Below are 12,630 nucleotides of genomic sequence, written 5' to 3' on the forward strand. Positions count from 1 at the left end.
AAAAACCCATTTACAGATACTTTACTAAAACATGCTTGATACAAGGATTTAATACGTTTACTAAAATCATCCGGGCAACCCATTCTCCTTAAAACATCGAATAAAAAATCATGGGCGACTCTATCATTAGCCTTTTCAAAATCCAGAGTAATTAACGCCATCTTCTGTCTTCTATCGGAAACATCCCATATTATGTCTCTAATTAAAATCAACGAGTCACTGATCTTCCGCGTTGGAACTGCACACGTTTGGTCTATATCTATCACCGAACTCACCACTTTCTTTAATCTATTTGCCAACAGCTTCGCATAAACTTTATAATCTGTATTTAAAAGAGTAATCGGTCTCCAGTTTTTTAGCAATTCTCTATCACCTCTTTTGTATAATAAAACAATTACCCCCTCCAACCATGACTCCGGGACACGACATAAAGACTCAACTTTTAAAAACATTTCATAAAATTCATTCCCCACAATATCCCATAATATTTTATAAAACTCAATGGGTAACCCATCCGACCCTGGTGTCTTACCGTTTTGCAATGTATTAACTGTATTAAAAACTTCTTCTTTTGAAATACCCTCTGATAATAATAATTTATTTTCCTTAGTAAAACACTTATCCAACCCTCCTAAAAAATGCTCCTTCAAAGACCTATCTGTATTTTTTGCTGAAAACAGGTTATCATAAAATTCTTTCACTTTCATCTTTTTCCCCTCCAAACTCCTTTCCCCCTCTAAAACCCCCATAAAGGCCTTTTTCTCACAGATTTTTTTAAAAAAGAATTTAGTACATTTCTCGTCTTCCTCCAACACCTTCACACGAGAATTAAAGATAATTTCTTTTCCTTTTTCTCTCAGACATTTTTGAATTTTTTCCTTCGTCACCATAATTTCCTCCTCCACATTAACTCCATTATTCCTAAACTGATACAGACACTGTAGATTTGCATTAAGGTTATTGTATGACTGTCGCTTATCCGCAGCTTTCCTCTTGCCTGCTTCCATAAAGAATAATTTAACTTCCTTTTTCATGTAGTCCCACCATTTAAAAGTAGAGTCAAAACATTTCTTTTCTAATTTCAGTTTCTCAAAGAAAAATTTAAAATCCTCCCTTACCTCCTTATGCTGTAACAATGATACATTCAGTTTCCAATGAGACGGCCTTTTTCCCTCATCCGCCTCTACCATCAGTGTACATTCAATTATTCTATGATCAGAAAAAGGTGCTTTATGCGTTTTAAAATTAGAACAAGTAAAATCCTTGGATATAAACAAATAATCTATTCTCGAGGAACAACCTCTTCCTTCCCAAGTAATTTCATACTCCTTCTTCTGCCCGTCCAACCACCAAGCATCTTTTAGGTTAAAAGAAGATAAAATACCCTTGAGACAAGAAACCGAACCATCTTTTACATTATTTAGTTGACAATTAAAATCTCCCCCTAAAATTACTGGAACTACACCTGGGATAAAAAGCTGCAAAATTTCAAACAAATGTAACCTTAAAACTTTTTCTGTATTGGCATAAATATTAAAACATCTATATTTCTTCCCATTCCTTTCTACATCCACTCTTAGAATCCTACCAGGGTATATTTCTTCGTAGTTGGTAATCTCCCATTCCCTGGAACATATAAAACCAACCCCATCACTTCTGAATTCATTCCCGCCTGAAAAACATAAATTACCCTTCCATATACCCCGTAAAAAATCATAATTTAACTTCTTTGACAAATTACATTCTTGAAGAAATACAAAATCAAAATTTTCATTATTAAAATAGTCATAAATCACAGTTCTTTTATATAAGTCATTGAAACCCTGAACATTCAGGGAAGCTGCCCTGATCATCTTTTAGTGACTGGCACCGGGCTATCTCCCCCGCCCTCATCGGATTGCAAAGCACTTTCATCGATACTCAGCCCTTCCGACTCTGATGTACTGGAAATGTCAAAATCCTTTTCACAAGCAAATACTTTTACTACACATGGCCCTACACCACGCTCTTTATCATCTACACTTCTTTTCAAAATTTTTGATGAATCCATCCTTTCCTGACCACAGGGTATACTCTGAGATAAAAACTCCCTAGGGGAAGGCCCTATTACAGGCAGGCTTTGACTTTTCACTACCACCACCTTTCCCCCTGCGCCTCCCTTTTTTACTTCACCCCCTTGTTCTTTTATATTACTCTCTTTGCTTGGTGGAGGGACTTTCTGCATTAATTGTCCCACACCCACCAGCACAGACTTCAATTCTTCAATCCTCCGTTCTTCATTCTTCTTTTCTTCTTTCTTCTTTTCTTCTTTCTTCTGCGCTTCCTTCTCCCGACCTTCTTTCTTCTGCTCTTCTCTGTTCTTATCTTCTTCTAACTCCTTCTCCTTCTTCCTTTCTTCCATCTTTCTTTTCTCATCCTCCTCCGACCTCCTCCCTCTCTCTTCTTTCTTTCTCTTCTCTTCTTCCGGTGTTTTCTTCTTCTTTACTTTTCTCACCTCCTAAATTTCCTGCTCATCAGTTCTCTTTTCACTTGCTTCCTCACCATCCTCGGCTTCATTCTGCCGATGTTCTGATGAAGTATCCATCTCCTCCTCGCCTCCTTTCTTCTTATTTGGACATGCATCCTCCTGATGAGCTGAACCGGGACACCTACAACACTTTTTGCACACAATATCCAAATGTCCATATTTACGGCACCCATAACAGTAATTAGGCATACCCGAAAAAAACAGATATCCACGGCTACGATTAACATAGACATTTGGTGGTGGTCTAAGTACCCCACCTTCTTCTTCTGGGTCCTTCTTGAAGGCTACCAGAAAAACCCTTTTTCCGTTCCACACTCCGAACCTAGTTTCCCCACATTTTCTTGGGATAACTTTCTCACAATATGCACTTAGATAGTTTATTACTTCACTATCAGTAACAAATGGACTGAACAAATGTATTGTTAGCAGTTTCATGGAGAACTGAAAGGAGGGAATCACTCTCACTCCAACAAAAAGCTCGTTCTCCCTATTAACTTCATAGAGAGTATAGGCTCTTTCACACTGAGAGTTCCCCATTAAAGTTAAATCATATATCCCTCTCGAAAAAAAGGATTGAAAACAAAAAAGTTCCTCCTTTTCAATCTTCAGAAATTTACAAATCTCTCTGAAGATAAACTCGGAATCCTTTTCCTGCCGATAACCAGGAGCCACCAACAAACGGAGTGTATCCTTCAAAGGATAATCCTCTGAAAAATAGTCATTGGAATTGTTCTCCCGATTTTCCCTCCTACCTCCAAATGGCCTCTTCGATTCCATATTCTTTTCCTCCTTCTTTTTCCACAGATGATCAGGAAAAAAAACGACACAGCAGATCGCAGCTCCACCCGGATTTCAATCCTCTTCGTCCTACCGACCTCCACACCACGAAAAAGAACCGTCCTCCAGGAAGAAAATGCAAATCTAGACTTTGCTCCACACCCAATAGCAGCAGCTGGACCAAGATCCAGAAGGCCGAGTGCAAAGATCCACCTAGATCACCTTGGCCAAATGACGCAACCCACTACAGATCGCAGCCAAAAGGCCGAGAAGCGATAACCAGAATTGGTTTCAAACTACGGAGCCACCCAAGGATCCTGAAAAGTCCATTTGTGGAGATGAGCTCCTGGACTCCCGTTAAGAAGACATGTTGTCAACCTCTAGATCCCTTACATGCCTGCACTTTTCGGCTTGCTGCTGCTGCAATCCACGCGTTTTAGATCTGCATAACTCCACCTCTTTAAACACAGCACCTTCACCCCCTGCTGTTCCCACCCGCCTCAACACCGTTGGAAGGGAGGAGAACCAATTAAGGCGGGGGGTGGGGTGGAACGAGCAGCTGTCTACCCTTAGCAGGAGGGCTCCTGATTACATACCTCTCCTGCTGCTGCTGCTGCTGGCTGTCCAGCAGCAGACTGAAGGTGGCTGCTGCTGTGCACAGGTATATAAAGGCTCAGAGCCTATTATGACACGCGCAGCCAGCGTTCCATTGCCACATTCCATCTACTGCAGGCAGGATACCTGGCTGGCTGAATGTCGCTGAGAAGCTCACAGAGACCGCCATAAGCAACAGTTTAACAGAATGCCACAGACTAATCAACCAAACTTTTTGGGTTGGGTTCTCTTTTATAGTCTGCAGGCATTAAATGAAAGAAGTCAGTGTTCCAGCAGAAGGAGACAACGTTTCAGAAAAGGCATTGTAGCAAACCAAAAAAGAAATTTTAAGCGCAGCAGAGTAACCAGCGCACATACCTGTTAGCTCAGGTGAGTTTAAAAGGCTGCTGTTGATAACAAGGGCATTTGCTAAATAGATGGTGTGTGTGCAACAATATACTGAAAGGTCAATTATATTGTGCAGCTTATCTCACCACCTGTAGTTATTTAGGTGAAAGCTCCAAAATGCTTGCCTAATATGTCTGTTTATCCAAAAGGAAGTAAAAAGGGAGAGCTAGAAAGATAGCATTGCATCACATTACATGGCAATGCAATGCACAGTTGCTGAAGTTGAACCAAAATGAGCTTGTAATCTGGCTTCTGCAACTTTGAACATGAAAAATCCAATGAGGAGAAGAAAAGCAAAGCCAAAGAGTCCATCCCAAAATCCGACAAACAAGCAAAATGAACAAAAAACATTGAATTCAATTCTTTCTGATTTTAGAAACTGCATTAAAGAAGGGGTGCACCGGTCCTGGAGATACTGCAATACCAGGTCAATGCGTGGAGTGGACAGAGCAAGCTCTTTTTCCATCTCCCTGTTCTAAAAATCCATTTAATATATGGTCCCCAGATAGGGGACGTATCAGATATTAAACTGATAAGAACAGATTTTTTTTTTTTTTTTTTTTTTTTTAGAACCTATTCAGGTTAAAATTAAAGTCCACTCCACAGTCCTCTTCTCCCCAAAGGGAGACAAGACGTGGACTCCAACTTAAATCATCATCAGGTTTTGGTACTTTTAATGTCAGAAAAAAAAATTACAAAAATACAACAATACTTACAAAGAAAGAAATGTTTCAGAACCTGAATGGATACCAAAAAAATAAAAATTAAATTATAACTGTATTAACAACAGTAATAGCATCAAGTAAAATACTTGTAACCATTATCAAAAGCATGAACCCCAACCCAACTCAGAACCTTAAGGGACAAATCTTCAAACCTTGATGCTGAAAAAACTTGTTTCGATACACCATCTGGTATTCTATATTTCACACAAAAAACATTTTTATCTCTTATTAGTTCTTTCCTAACATTCTCTATAAGATAGTCCAAACGTTTCTCATCATACAACTTACGGTACAACCGGTTAAAATATTCTGCATTCTTTATAAACATAGGTTGTTGAAAAACAACTATATTTTCTTCCATTGCCACCTCCACTTCCTGTTCCTTTCTCTTTTCTTGCTTTTGAACCTTACCACGGCCAGTTCCCTGACTTACACCTCCCATTTCACTCTCTACCCTATCCCCCCAATCTACTCTTGTTTTCTCCATCTCCCTCTGCACTCCTACAGGTTTGCTTTCTTTTCCCTTTACCACCAACACCTTTTCTACACTTTCCTCCTTTCTCTCTACCAAAACCTTTTTAACCACTACCTCCTTCTCTTTATTTCTTTTCCTCTTTGGGCAATTCTTAAAAACATGCGTATCTTCCTGACACAAGTTGCACTTCCTCCGATCTTTACAATCCTTTGACTCATGATCACCTTTTTTGCAAAAACCACATACACCACCCGAACAATTTTCCTTTCCATGCCCGTATTGACGACAAACTCGACAAAAAGTGGGTATACCACTGAAAAAAATATCACCATTTATATTACCCAACTTAAACCTAGCTGGGGGAAGCAACACAGTCCCCTGCTCATCTTCTTTGAAACGGACCAAAAATTTCCACTTCGAAGTCCAAAAACCAAATTCATTATAAATCTTCCCTTTTGGTGTTACTGACAAACAAAAAAACTCCAAAAATGTAAGAACATCCTCTTCGTCCACCAATGGAGAGTACATTTTAACAATGATCCATTTATCTCTAACGGGGAAGTGTGGCATTACACTTATCCCCTCCATTCTTTTATCCTGGCTTGCAGTCATTTTCCTTAGATATCCTTCAAAAAAAACTTTGTCAACAAAAACTATATCATAAACACCCCTCCTGGGGTAGTCCATTATCGCCAACACTTCTTCTGTCTTCAAACCAAAAAGATCCACAAGAACTTGACTCATCACATACCTAAAATCCTTTTGATCTCGAAAGTTCTCCTGAACAACCAAACGAATAGAATTCTGCACCTTAGCGAATTCAGGCACATGATCTTCCTCTCCTTCATGTGATGCTGCAGACATCTTCTTCACAAACAGGTTCTCCTCTTCTCAATAGAAACCTTCAACACCGAAGTGCCAGGTAGATGATCGCCTCCCGTTGCCCGGGGACTAATCCGACTCCCTAATAGCAGCAGGGAGGTGAAGCCCTGCTGAAAAACAGAGCGATCCCCCCAGGCCAAGGAGCCGGGTACCCCGAGCACCTCTCAGCCAAGACCAAGGCAGCAGCCGCTAGATCACTGCACTTGATCTTAGCCAAAAGGCCGAGAAGCGATAACCAGAATTGGTTTCAAACTACGGAGCCACCCAAGGATCCTGAAAAGTCCATTTGTGGAGATGAGCTCCTGGACTCCCGTTAAGAAGACATGTTGTCAACCTCTAGATCCCTTACATGCCTGCACTTTTCGGCTTGCTGCTGCTGCAATCCACGCGTTTTAGATCTGCATAACTCCACCTCTTTAAACACAGCACCTTCACCCCCTGCTGTTCCCACCCGCCTCAACACCCTTGGAAGGGAGGAGAACCAATTAAGGCGGGGGGTGGGGTGGAACGAGCAGCTGTCTACCCTTAGCAGGAGGGCTCCTGATTACATACCTCTCCTGCTGCTGCTGCTGCTGGCTGTCCAGCAGCAGACTGAAGGTGGCTGCTGCTGTGCACAGGTATATAAAGGCTCAGAGCCTATTATGACACGCGCAGCCAGCGTTCCATTGCCACATTCCATCTACTGCAGGCAGGATACCTGGCTGGCTGAATGTCGCTGAGAAGCTCACAGAGACCGCCATAAGCAACAGTTTAACAGAATGCCACAGACTAATCAACCAAACTTTTTGGGTTGGGTTCTCTTTTATAGTCTGCAGGCATTAAATGAAAGAAGTCAGTGTTCCAGCAGAAGGAGACAACGTTTCAGAAAAGGCATTGTAGCAAACCAAAAAAGAAATTTTAAGCGCAGCAGAGTAACCAGCGCACATACCTGTTAGCTCAGGTGAGTTTAAAAGGCTGCTGTTGATAACAAGGGCATTTGCTAAATAGATGGTGTGTGTGCAACAATATACTGAAAGGTCAATTATATTGTGCAGCTTATCTCACCACCTGTAGTTATTTAGGTGAAAGCTCCAAAATGCTTGCCTAATATGTCTGTTTATCCAAAAGGAAGTAAAAAGGGAGAGCTAGAAAGATAGCATTGCATCACATTACATGGCAATGCAATGCACAGTTGCTGAAGTTGAACCAAAATGAGCTTGTAATCTGGCTTCTGCAACTTTGAACATGAAAAATCCAATGAGGAGAAGAAAAGCAAAGCCAAAGAGTCCATCCCAAAATCCGACAAACAAGCAAAATGAACAAAAAACATTGAATTCAATTCTTTCTGATTTTAGAAACTGCATTAAAGAAGGGGTGCACCGGTCCTGGAGATACTGCAATACCAGGTCAATGCGTGGAGTGGACAGAGCAAGCTCTTTTTCCATCTCCCTGTTCTAAAAATCCATTTAATATATGGTCCCCAGATAGGGGACGTATCAGATATTAAACTGATAAGAACAGATACTACACTTGATCTTAGCCAAAAGGCCGAGAAGCGATAACCAGAATTGGTTTCAAACTACGGAGCCACCCAAGGATCCTGAAAAGTCCATTTGTGGAGATGAGCTCCTGGACTCCCGTTAAGAAGACATGTTGTCAACCTCTAGATCCCTTACATGCCTGCACTTTTCGGCTTGCTGCTGCTGCAATCCACGCGTTTTAGATCTGCATAACTCCACCTCTTTAAACACAGCACCTTCACCCCCTGCTGTTCCCACCCGCCTCAACACCGTTGGAAGGGAGGAGAACCAATTAAGGCGGGGGGTGGGGTGGAACGAGCAGCTGTCTACCCTTAGCAGGAGGGCTCCTGATTACATACCTCTCCTGCTGCTGCTGCTGCTGGCTGTCCAGCAGCAGACTGAAGGTGGCTGCTGCTGTGCACAGGTATATAAAGGCTCAGAGCCTATTATGACACGCGCAGCCAGCGTTCCATTGCCACATTCCATCTACTGCAGGCAGGATACCTGGCTGGCTGAATGTCGCTGAGAAGCTCACAGAGACCGCCATAAGCAACAGTTTAACAGAATGCCACAGACTAATCAACCAAACTTTTTGGGTTGGGTTCTCTTTTATAGTCTGCAGGCATTAAATGAAAGAAGTCAGTGTTCCAGCAGAAGGAGACAACGTTTCAGAAAAGGCATTGTAGCAAACCAAAAAAGAAATTTTAAGCGCAGCAGAGTAACCAGCGCACATACCTGTTAGCTCAGGTGAGTTTAAAAGGCTGCTGTTGATAACAAGGGCATTTGCTAAATAGATGGTGTGTGTGCAACAATATACTGAAAGGTCAATTATATTGTGCAGCTTATCTCACCACCTGTAGTTATTTAGGTGAAAGCTCCAAAATGCTTGCCTAATATGTCTGTTTATCCAAAAGGAAGTAAAAAGGGAGAGCTAGAAAGATAGCATTGCATCACATTACATAGCAATGCAATGCACAGTTGCTGAAGTTGAACCAAAATGAGCTTGTAATCTGGCTTCTGCAACTTTGAACATGAAAAATCCAATGAGGAGAAGAAAAGCAAAGCCAAAGAGTCCATCCCAAAATCCGACAAACAAGCAAAATGAACAAAAAACATTGAATTCAATTCTTTCTGATTTTAGAAACTGCATTAAAGAAGGGGTGCACCGGTCCTGGAGATACTGCAATACCAGGTCAATGCGTGGAGTGGACAGAGCAAGCTCTTTTTCCATCTCCCTGTTCTAAAAATCCATTTAATATATGGTCCCCAGATAGGGGACGTATCAGATATTAAACTGATAAGAACAGATACTACACTTGATCTTAGCCAAAAGGCCGAGAAGCGATAACCAGAATTGGTTTCAAACTACGGAGCCACCCAAGGATCCTGAAAAGTCCATTTGTGGAGATGAGCTCCTGGACTCCCGTTAAGAAGACATGTTGTCAACCTCTAGATCCCTTACATGCCTGCACTTTTCGGCTTGCTGCTGCTGCAATCCACGCGTTTTAGATCTGCATAACTCCACCTCTTTAAACACAGCACCTTCACCCCCTGCTGTTCCCACCCGCCTCAACACCGTTGGAAGGGAGGAGAACCAATTAAGGCGGGGGGTGGGGTGGAACGAGCAGCTGTCTACCCTTAGCAGGAGGGCTCCTGATTACATACCTCTCCTGCTGCTGCTGCTGCTGGCTGTCCAGCAGCAGACTGAAGGTGGCTGCTGCTGTGCACAGGTATATAAAGGCTCAGAGCCTATTATGACACGCGCAGCCAGCGTTCCATTGCCACATTCCATCTACTGCAGGCAGGATACCTGGCTGGCTGAATGTCGCTGAGAAGCTCACAGAGACCGCCATAAGCAACAGTTTAACAGAATGCCACAGACTAATCAACCAAACTTTTTGGGTTGGGTTCTCTTTTATAGTCTGCAGGCATTAAATGAAAGAAGTCAGTGTTCCAGCAGAAGGAGACAACGTTTCAGAAAAGGCATTGTAGCAAACCAAAAAAGAAATGTTAAGCGCAGCAGAGTAACCAGCGCACATACCTGTTAGCTCAGGTGAGTTTAAAAGGCTGCTGTTGATAACAAGGGCATTTGCTAAATAGATGGTGTGTGTGCAACAATATACTGAAAGGTCAATTATATTGTGCAGCTTATCTCACCACCTGTAGTTATTTAGGTGAAAGCTCCAAAATGCTTGCCTAATATGTCTGTTTATCCAAAAGGAAGTAAAAAGGGAGAGCTAGAAAGATAGCATTGCATCACATTACATGGCAATGCAATGCACAGTTGCTGAAGTTGAACCAAAATGAGCTTGTAATCTGGCTTCTGCAACTTTGAACATGAAAAATCCAATGAGGAGAAGAAAAGCAAAGCCAAAGAGTCCATCCCAAAATCCGACAAACAAGCAAAATGAACAAAAAACATTGAATTCAATTCTTTCTGATTTTAGAAACTGCATTAAAGAAGGGGTGCACCGGTCCTGGAGATACTGCAATACCAGGTCAATGCGTGGAGTGGACAGAGCAAGCTCTTTTTCCATCTCCCTGTTCTAAAAATCCATTTAATATATGGTCCCCAGATAGGGGACGTATCAGATATTAAACTGATAAGAACAGATTTTTTTTTTGACTTGGAATGTACCCAAACATAGGTACACCCGTTTATTGGATAAAACTTAATTACAATACATTAGATATGAACATAAAATCATTACATTTTAAAATGCATTCGTACATAAATTGATTTCAGTTCAATAAGGCAGTAAAATTACATTAAAATACAGACAATGTGTTTAGATTGCTGTGTTCCATTCTTTTACCAGCCATTGTTTTGATAAAATTACATTTCTCTTTTTATCCAATAAATAATACATATACATTTCACTAAAAGCCAACTCTAAAACATCTTTCACAGATAAAACATCGTGTTTAAAAAGAAGGATGTTCCTGGCCTTCCATAGAGCTTCTTTGATGGTACTGATTGTCTTCCATGCGATGATCCTCTTGCTGGCGTTGGGGCACTCCACACGACCAAATAAGACAGTTTCAAAAGTAAGATCCTTAATGTTTGTCATTTTTTGAAGCAAAGGAAATATTGTAGTCCATGTTTGTCGTGCAAAGTGACAAGTCCATAAAACATGTAAAACAGTCTCATCTCCGAGGCATCTTTGTCTTGGACATCTGGCAGTTCTCACGAGTCCTCTTCGGTGTTGGAATGCCCGACATGGAAGACAATCATGCACACAGCTCCAGGCCAGGTCCTTCTGGGAATTAAAAAGATAGGGTTCATTAATAACTTTCCATATGTCAGTACATTTATTATCATTAAAATTCCCAATCTGTACAATTGATTCCTTTTGTTTGAAACCATTTAAAATCATCTTGCTATCTCTTAAGTCTTCTGCACTTTTCCCTTTTAAGTCATACGTGTTTACAATAGTTCCTAAAATCTTATAGCTTTCTGGTGTATTAAGAGCATATGGGGAACTTAAAACTGTTTCAAACCATCCATGACGTTTCATAAAATAACCTGTGTTAAAACGGATGAAATATGACCAATAACTATTTTTCGACAGTGCATTAAAACATAAAACAAAAAATCTTATTAAAACAAAAGCTCTAAAATCGGGGAAATCTTTACCGCCTTTCTCTTTAGGCTTGACCACTAACTCTCTTTTCAATTTCTCCATCTTGGAGCTCCAGAAAAAAGTGAAACAAGCTTTGATTATTTTCGTAAAGGTATGTGTGGGGGGGGGAAACACCAAACTTAAGTACAATAACAAAGGCACAATTACCATTTTTATAACTAGTACCTTCCCTTCCATTGTTAATTTCCTCAACCTCCACATACATAGTTTTTGATTTACCTTTTGTGCCACAAGATCCCAGCTTTCTTTACCTTTGTTTGTTTCGTTAAAAATCACACCTAGAATCTTTACAGAGTCACATTCAGGAACCGGTACATCATTTAAAATCATATTCCCCACATTTAAAATACAGCTTTTGTTAAAATTTACTTTAAAACCAGATCCACCACAGAAGTATTCCACTTGCCGTAGTGTTTTCCGGATAGACAGGTCATCTTTACATGTTATGGCTACATCATCCATATATCCAGTAACTTTTGCTTCTAGCCCTCCCCCACCTGGCAAATGGACGCCTCGGATTTGCTTGTCTCTCCTTAAGACACTGAGTAGGGGTTCAAGGGCACAAATAAATAACAAGGGGGACAGAGGGCAACCTTGTTTTACACCAGAATTTAAAAACACATCACTTGTCTTAAAACCATTTACTAAAACCTTACTAGTGCAACCATGATAAAATGCTTTGAGAGAGCATAAAAAACCTTCTGGTATACCCATTTTAGCTAAAACATTAAAAAGGAATTGGTGTGACACTCTATCAAATGCTTTTTCAAAGTCGAGAGACAGGACTGCCAGCTTACTTCCCCTCGACTTTGTGTCATCTATTACATCTTTGATTAGATTCAAATTTTCCCAAACACTCCTTCCTGGTATGCCACACACTTGGTTTGGGTGGATTATGTTACCTATTACCTTTTTAAGTCTATTTGCACAAATTTTTGCCATTATTTTGTAATCACAATTTAGAAGGGTGATAGGTCTCCAATTTCTTAGTTGCGTTTTGTCTTCCTTTTTGTATATAAGGGAGACCTCACCTTTCTTCCAGGAGTTCGGTAGGGTTTTTGTATTAAAAACCTCGTTAAAAACATAAAATAAATCCTCC

General features: G+C 40.8%; 4 non-coding genes across 4 annotated transcripts; all 4 read right to left on the reverse strand.

Moving 5' to 3' along the window:
* Positions 1–4,696: 4,696 nt before the first annotated feature.
* Positions 4,697–4,883, reverse strand: LOC141225091 (U2 spliceosomal RNA). The gene has a single exon (XR_012292409.1). It is a non-coding gene; the product is annotated as a U2 spliceosomal RNA (small nuclear RNA).
* A 2,853-nt stretch (positions 4,884–7,736) lies between these two features.
* On the reverse strand, positions 7,737–7,927 carry LOC141225285 (U2 spliceosomal RNA). The gene has a single exon (XR_012292561.1). It is a non-coding gene; the product is annotated as a U2 spliceosomal RNA (small nuclear RNA).
* Positions 7,928–9,042: 1,115 nt separating this feature from the next.
* Positions 9,043–9,233, reverse strand: LOC141225286 (U2 spliceosomal RNA). The gene has a single exon (XR_012292562.1). It is a non-coding gene; the product is annotated as a U2 spliceosomal RNA (small nuclear RNA).
* Positions 9,234–10,348: 1,115 nt separating this feature from the next.
* On the reverse strand, positions 10,349–10,537 carry LOC141225637 (U2 spliceosomal RNA). Its single transcript, XR_012292906.1, has one exon. It is a non-coding gene; the product is annotated as a U2 spliceosomal RNA (small nuclear RNA).
* Between the last annotated feature and the right edge of the window lie 2,093 nt (positions 10,538–12,630).

Source organism: Phyllobates terribilis, unplaced genomic scaffold (genome assembly GCF_046119375.1).
Source record: "Phyllobates terribilis strain yellow unplaced genomic scaffold, ASM4611937v1 Scaffold_404__1_contigs__length_1715579, whole genome shotgun sequence".
NCBI classification, from domain to species: Eukaryota; Metazoa; Chordata; class Amphibia; order Anura; family Dendrobatidae; genus Phyllobates; species Phyllobates terribilis.